A 7,698-nucleotide genomic window follows, 5' to 3' on the forward strand; every position below is an offset into this window, starting at 1 on the left:
CCTTTCTTTAGAGTAGAAGCTCTGAAATACGACTTATCCCACCGAATATTAAGAAAGCCCACACAAATCTGTATGGACGGCGACATTTCAGCTTCAAATAGCTTCATTCACTTGATTCTACCACAAAAGCTACACTCGTCACATGGATGTTCTGCGCGAGTTGCCGCTAGGAGCGCCAGCAGGTAAAATATCGCCATTCGCACGAGGTCTATTATGGTCTGATATATTGTAGTCGGTCTTGATCAAAGACCTAATCTAATTTAATCTAAAGAAATTTAATGCGCACATTCCTTTCACCCAGTCACTATACGTAAAAAAGCACACACGAGTATCACTTGCACAAAAAACACACAATTCGCAAACAATTGAATATATCGGCAATAAGTATTAAAGATATATAATAAAGAAAATTGTCGAATCTTCTAGATAGTATACATATACGAATATATATATATATATATATATATATATATATATATATATATATATATAATTTTAATAATTTCATCTTCCTCGCCTGGAGTTTTGGTGTATCCTTCAGCATTTCTCCTGCCATGCGTAAGTAAGCATATGAGACTGGAACTACTACTGTACCGCAGCAAGCTGATGCAATGTAAGTGCTTTTACTACGCTTTTACTGATTCCGTATGGTGAACTGAATATTTCGAAAATTGGGGTGCACTCCGGAACATAATGAAGCTTTTCGTCATCTAAATTCTGTCATTTAACCTTGTGGATTTCGAAAATTTTTCTTTTTCTGGTTCCAAAAGAAAAAAAAAGGAAGTAATTGTGTCAACTAGTTCTGTTCACTGTGGACTTGCGTCTACTGTTAATTATTATTCTATTAAATTGTTAATTTAATATTTAACGTTTGGCGGTGGACTTCCTAGGCCCGATAGGTAGTGGTTAACGCAATATTTTGGCAAGGTTACTAACCAAGGATGTGGGGTTTACGTTCGTTTTCTATTTTCATTCTAACTTCTTTTCCGACTTCTTAACTAAATATTATTAATATGGGTAGTATGTTGCTGGTATTTTGGCGTCCCGTTCTTCTTTTGTCTCTTAATATGTCTTTGCCTATTATTGATTGGCGGTCTGTGATTGGTCCCTTCCCTGAACTGACCTAGCGTGTGTTCGTTGCTGTGGGAACGCTGATGTTGTTGTGGGTGATGCTGATTGTTGATGGATGTTGATGGAAATGAATTGATGTCCCTGTTATAAAATTAGTTTTCTGGGTGGTTCAACCTGTACCCTTTAATTATATTTGGTACTTTCCTCTCCCGGTTGACATGTTTTCGTACCCCGTATCGCTGACCTGATTATTATTATTATTTTGGGGAAAACTTTTCTTGACACTTTCCTTTCCTTGTAGGAACTGCTTGGGATGTACCTCAAATAACATTTTCGTTTAAAAAGGAAATTAAGTGAACTCGATTCCTGAAATTCAAACCAAGTATATTATGGCAATGTCAAATTTGGAGTTAAGTGTATTGGTTTTACACTATATCTAAAAGGTGGAAGAAGTGTTTCAATATGGCGTATGGTCTTAATTAACTAATTTATTCTATTTATTTCTAACGAATCGGTCGACCGTAGGTTTTTCTTAAAACAATTTTAAATAATTTTTTAGTTTTATTTCCAGCGGGGATTTTTCAATTAATGTGTAAGTTTCTTATGGTTTATCATTAAATCTCTCTTTGTTTCCAAGTAAGTGGTTGTGTTCATTTGTAAACGGTAAACATTTTAAGATAACCAGTTCTGCATTTAATCCACCCCTCTGATGTCACCGGATCGTTAAACGGTGGGTACTTGTTCATTTTTATCATTTGATATTTGTTTGGTTTCGCCCGTTTCCACAACTCTGATCTGTACCTTTTAGGTATGGTCAGAGAATTTGTGCTGTCACTTAGAGTAATTGTGTAGTTGATTGCGCTAAGTGGTACCACACTGGCACAACATACCTATTAGGTCGTTACTCGCCCTTCAGCAAAATATTGCAGTCGAACAGAACTAGTAGTGCACTCTTCCAACAAACAAATTACAGACTAAGCAACAAAACACCAAGCACAGAAAAAATCAGTGTTCCTCCTAACTTATTAGCACTAACACAACATACCTATTAGCTCATTATTCACACTTCACCAAAATATTGCAGTCGAACAAAACTAGTAGTACACACATCCTACATACAAATTAGGCCTAGAGTCTAAGCAACATAACACCAAGCAAAGAAAAAATTCCTCCTAACTTATTAACATTAACACGGCATACCCATTAGCTCGCTATTCACCCTTCACCAAAATATTGCAGTCAAACAAAACTAGTAGTGCACACTTTCAACAAACAAATTACAGACTAAGTGACATAACACCAAGCTCAAAAAATATGTTTTCCTCCTGACTTATTAATAATAACACGACATACACATTAGTTCGTTATTCACCCTTCACAAAAATATTGCAGTCGAACAAAACTAGTAGTGCACACCTCCACCAAACAAATTACAGACTAAGTGATATAACACCAAGCACAGAAAAAAATGTTTTCTTCCTAACTTAATAACACTAACACGACATACATATTAGCTCATTATTCACCCTTCACCAAAATTTTGCAGTCGAACAAAACTAGTAGTGCACACATCAAACAAACAGTTTTAAAGAACGTTTCTACACCAAAATATAAACATTATTTAATGACTCAAAATTAATTTATTACCTTGAAGTTGCTTGCTACTGAGTTTCAATTCTTTCCTAATGTGCTGTTTCTGCCTGAGATTTGTTTCATCAGTCTTTCTCTTGGCACCCTGGTTTTCAAGTTTCGTGGGAGATTTTCTTTTCATTTAAGACCTTTGTGTAATTGTTAATACAATATTGGCCAGAATTTCCACAAACGTCTCCATAATTCTAGTCAAAGGAACACCACACTTGCATACATCACTCGCATTATCGGTACTACTTTCAAAGGCTTCAACTCCTAAAGCAACTATTGCATCCCTTTGGTTTTCTAATATTGAAAATTCTGCTTCATAAGCACTACTTATGAGGACCTGAAAGAGCATGAATATTTTGCAACATACGGAAACCATGATCGGTGATGGGCACTTCAAGCCACCTCTGTTTAACTGCTGAACCATGCTTGTCGCATGTTTCGTTAATTGACACTTCATTATGCAAATGGCTTCCTTCAGCCTCGTCTTTCAGTGTTTACCTGTGTATGTCAGGACGTCCAGTAGGGAGCGGCACACACTATGTCTAGAGCGATAACTTTTACTCTTTGAAGCTCATCTTCTGTGCATTTGTGTGGCGGATATTAACAATGGCTGCTGCTATGCTTGGTATGGCATTTTTATGCCTTAGATATTCATTTAACGTTTTCAAGGTTGGACCTTTTACGCTAATTGCCTCTTAATTTTGCCATTGATAATCACAGGTACGTAGTAGTTCTGTTCAATATTTAATTTTGTTGACGATTCATTCCCAACTGTTACGGTGGATTGGCATACATCTTTCCGCTCCGTCGTATGATGCGTTTCGAATGAATGTGTTTGTAATCTTGTGGTGATAAAAAGAAAAGGGGTGTCTGAGGCTATGACTTGGTGCACTGCGTGCTTAAATACTACGTGATCCCTATGATGTGCCCCTCGTCTCGGCCATAGGAGGTACATCCAGGTCGTACGAGGCGCAAAATATTATTGATGTGAATAAAGTTGTGTTCGATTCTGACCTTATATGTAATTGCATGCCGCACGCAGATACTTGGAGCACGTGAGACCTGCTGGTGATGACCGTGGGGTCATAAATTTATGTTTTGTATTTGACTACGAAATCCGAACGGCCGTTCGTGTTTATTTCCCGATACCCTCAATGTGTGCGTGTGAATGTTGAATGCATGTGAGTCGGGACGTGTGAGGGAGAAAAAGATGGTATGTCGATCGACCCGTTTTAATCGTCTTTTAAATTCTGTGCATTTTTTGTTCTCAGCACGGAACTGTATATTTTATTCTTATCCGTGGCTGGTGCTCAGTTTGAGTAGCCGCCATGTTGGTTTTGTATTTGTGCATGAGCGTACCTGTTGTATTCTTTGGACCTGTCTTGGCTTTGATTGGTCCCTGGAGGCTGTGCTTAGTCTCATCTCCCTTTCTTCTTATCTGCCCTTTTGTTCTCCGGCACGGGAGATTGTTGTGCTAACGTTTCACATTGTTAGTTGCCTGATGAAATATGTAAAGCAGTGTCTCAGACACGTGAGTTTTGGTAAAACGGGCGACCTGATTGAATTCTTAATAATGTAATGAAGCTGCCGACGATGTAATGATGGTGTGTATGAGAGGCAGTGAGCATTTTAAAGTGCGTAATAGTGCATTTGATAAGAATTAGCCTTGAGCTCACGCCATGTTACAACGATGTGAATATGAATAAGGTATGTCCAGGTTCATTATGATTATTTTTGCCTGTTCATTTCGTGTGTGATTTTATTTTGTTTGAATGTCTCGCTCGTGTTTATTTAATAAACCCCCTGTTTTAAGCCAGTTCTTCTTTTATTGCTTGTAGCTATAGTCTTGCACTTAACTAATTACAAGGGGTATTTCCAGCTCGGGGCCGTGTCTATGCCTTGCCTAGTGGACGAGATCCAGGCCTCAAAAATGATTCCCTATGAATATTTCACGTCGGTGTTGCTTGGACAGCTAATTGTATTCTTTTAGAGGGAGTGGGTGTGGCTCACTGCCTAAAATATGAGAGCATTTGGCCAACATCACAGTGTATAAACATTTCTTCTTCGGACTGTAGCAACACAATACAATCAGCACAGTTGTTATACTTAAGCTTCTCGTTAACCTTCATACTAGTTTAGCTGGCAATACAAATGAGAATTCTCTGTGAGTGGGGTGGGATTGTTACACACTCTATGTCACCTAATGCTAGCTTTATCCTGTCTAAATTCTGAACTTGTTTCTTCTGGACATTGTGTAGTTCAGTTGAAAAATCATTGAGTGTGAATTCGCCAAGTTTACAAGATCGCATTTTTAGTACGCTCAGAACTCTCAATTTTCTCTCCGACTCAACAATCTGTTCAATTGAAACATTATAAGCACACCCACTTAACCTTCTATAGGCTCCAAACCTTCCTTCCAAACTACCAGTCTGTAACTTTGCTGTAAGTACATATGACCAGTTAAAATGACTAAAAATGTACCTACACAACTGAACTAATGCTGTCAAGGTATGGGTCAAAGCAAGGTGAGTTTCATTTCTCAGTTTCTCTGCAGCATGCGACATGTGCCAAACGGCAATGTAAACTTTCAAACTTTGTAGGAAAGTAAGTTTGAGATCATCAGGACCAGTAATGGGATTGAAGTCATCATTTTTGGTATATTTTCCCTTCATTGGATGCTGAACATTGGATATTGCCCACCAGCTACCAATCAACTTCAAGAACTAAACTGTGCCAATAGAAATACCAACGCCTTCACTCTTCAACACTTCTAGAGCTGCAATATTCTTTACATAAAAATATTTACTGCCAAGGAAACATTCTATCGTTCCACTGAAGTAGGAAAAAGCGCTTTTCTTGATAAATTTGATGCCAGTTTCAAAATAATGTTTTTTCTTAGTGGAAAACATTTTTCAAGGCTGAAAACCTTGCTTCAACTGTAGAATACTGACACGTAGCAGTACTATCAGGAATAGTGAGCATGTTACTAATTACTGGAAAAGTCTCTTCAACATTTGGAACAGTGAATGTTTGATTAGACCTATTGAGCCAGTTATTTCTGATACACGTGAGTATGTGAACACTATCAAAACGAGGATAAATGACACTCAATGATTTAAATGGGTTTGGAATACAAGGATTTAGAGAACCACCACACAACAATTCAAACATTCTTCTGTTTGTACTGTGAATGTCAGAAATCATGCATACAACTTCAAACTAATTCATTCATAAGTTTTAGAACCTCCATTATGAGTTTCAAAAGTGTTTATGCATTTGCTTTTGTTACCGGGAAGAGACCAATAACATCTTTGTGGTCAGAAAGTATTGAAGACGACATAAAAACCCGAACTATTTTCAACCTCTCCTAAAATTTTTCCGGCTTTATATGTCAGTTTAGAACTAACAAAGGATTCATCCAACATAAATGTCACAACGTTATCATTGTGTTGGAGAAGTTTAGCCTTCTCCTTCAAAAATGCTTTTTGTGAAGGCCCATGCCTGTGCTATTTGGACCTATTTTTGTCAAAAATTGTCCTAAATAGACAGGATGTGGTAATGTCATCACATGTGTATTCCTCAACATACGATAAGCCCAGGAAAAGAATAGTAAAAAGTTGCTGCCCATATTAGCAACTCAGAAGAATATCTGACTTGCTTCTGTAAACTAAGTTCCAAGTGTTCCACTGCAAACTTAATTTTATTGTTTTTCAGTTTTCTTTTTCACAATCTAAAAAAACGGATTTTTTAGAAAGTTCACCAAAATAAGTACTCTATCACGCAGTTCAAAACTGCTTTTTTCATAATTACCAAGATGACTTACCAGAGTTTCAAACTTGCTCCATCTGTCATATTTCAGGCCATTCTGTCCTTCACATCCTAATTTAAACCTTAATTTCTCTGCAGGTAAAGGAATGTTTCTAAAATGCGCTTTCAATTCTAGGTCACTCATCACTTTAAAAATCACCACTATTGATGGGATATCTTGGTCTTGAAATTTTAAGAATAGAACACTATCATCTTTTACAATGACACTGAATGTGCTCACATTTCTCTTCTTCACTTCTGTTGTGAAAACCTATCTTCTTCACACCAACGTTTAAACGCTTCTTCGTCTCTCTGTAGCAATTGCTGTTTACGCACTTCAGGGATCTTTCTTTCTCGAGGCAAACTTATGGTATTATATGAAGGCTGATTGTCAAATATGGCTGGATAGGCATCAGGTGATAATTTAGGATTTTTCCAAGGGATGCGAATCGTTTCACCATTCTCAACGTGAAGAAAATCTTCACGCACAATAAATTTAGGGTCAAAATGTTTGATGCAGACAACAGTCTTATTATTTACAGTGACATTTTCACGATCAATGTAACGAATCCATTCATTCGGAAATGTGAAGGCAGAAATTCGCGAAGAATTGCCATAATTAGACTTACAGAGATGTACACAACACGATCGACCCATGTTAATCTAAAATATGTACATTGCATTCTAAATCGACATTAATAATATCAACAATTTTTTCAAGATGGCGAATACTGCGTGTGAGTCTGTGATATCCGTAGTGGATAATGGTGTAGAAGAGTAGTTAGAAAGGGGATTCTGTGTCGTAAGTGTGATGAATGGTACCATTTTCGTTGTGCAAATATTGTAAGTAGGACTGATATTGAAGAAAGTGTGTGGCTGTGTCCCGAGTGTAAACAAACTGATATTGAGGCAGAAGAACAAGAAAGAGAGACTTACAAAATTATAATTAAGATTTTAGGAGTGCTACAAGAAGACTTAAGCGCTCTGAAACATGGAAATGAAAGCTTAAAGGACAGAATAAAGAAACTGGAAGATAAAGAAGACATTGGAGAAGAAGGATCGCCGTGGATAGGAGTGATACGTATCCATTTTAGGCCTAATGTTAAATGTATGGGAGAAACTATGTGCAGCTTAAAACCTGGAAAAACTCTTTGCATTGCCAAAATGGATTTCAGTCAT

The sequence above is a fragment of the Anabrus simplex genome, chromosome 3, assembly GCF_040414725.1.
Source record: "Anabrus simplex isolate iqAnaSimp1 chromosome 3, ASM4041472v1, whole genome shotgun sequence".
Lineage (NCBI taxonomy): Eukaryota > Metazoa > Arthropoda > Insecta > Orthoptera > Tettigoniidae > Anabrus > Anabrus simplex.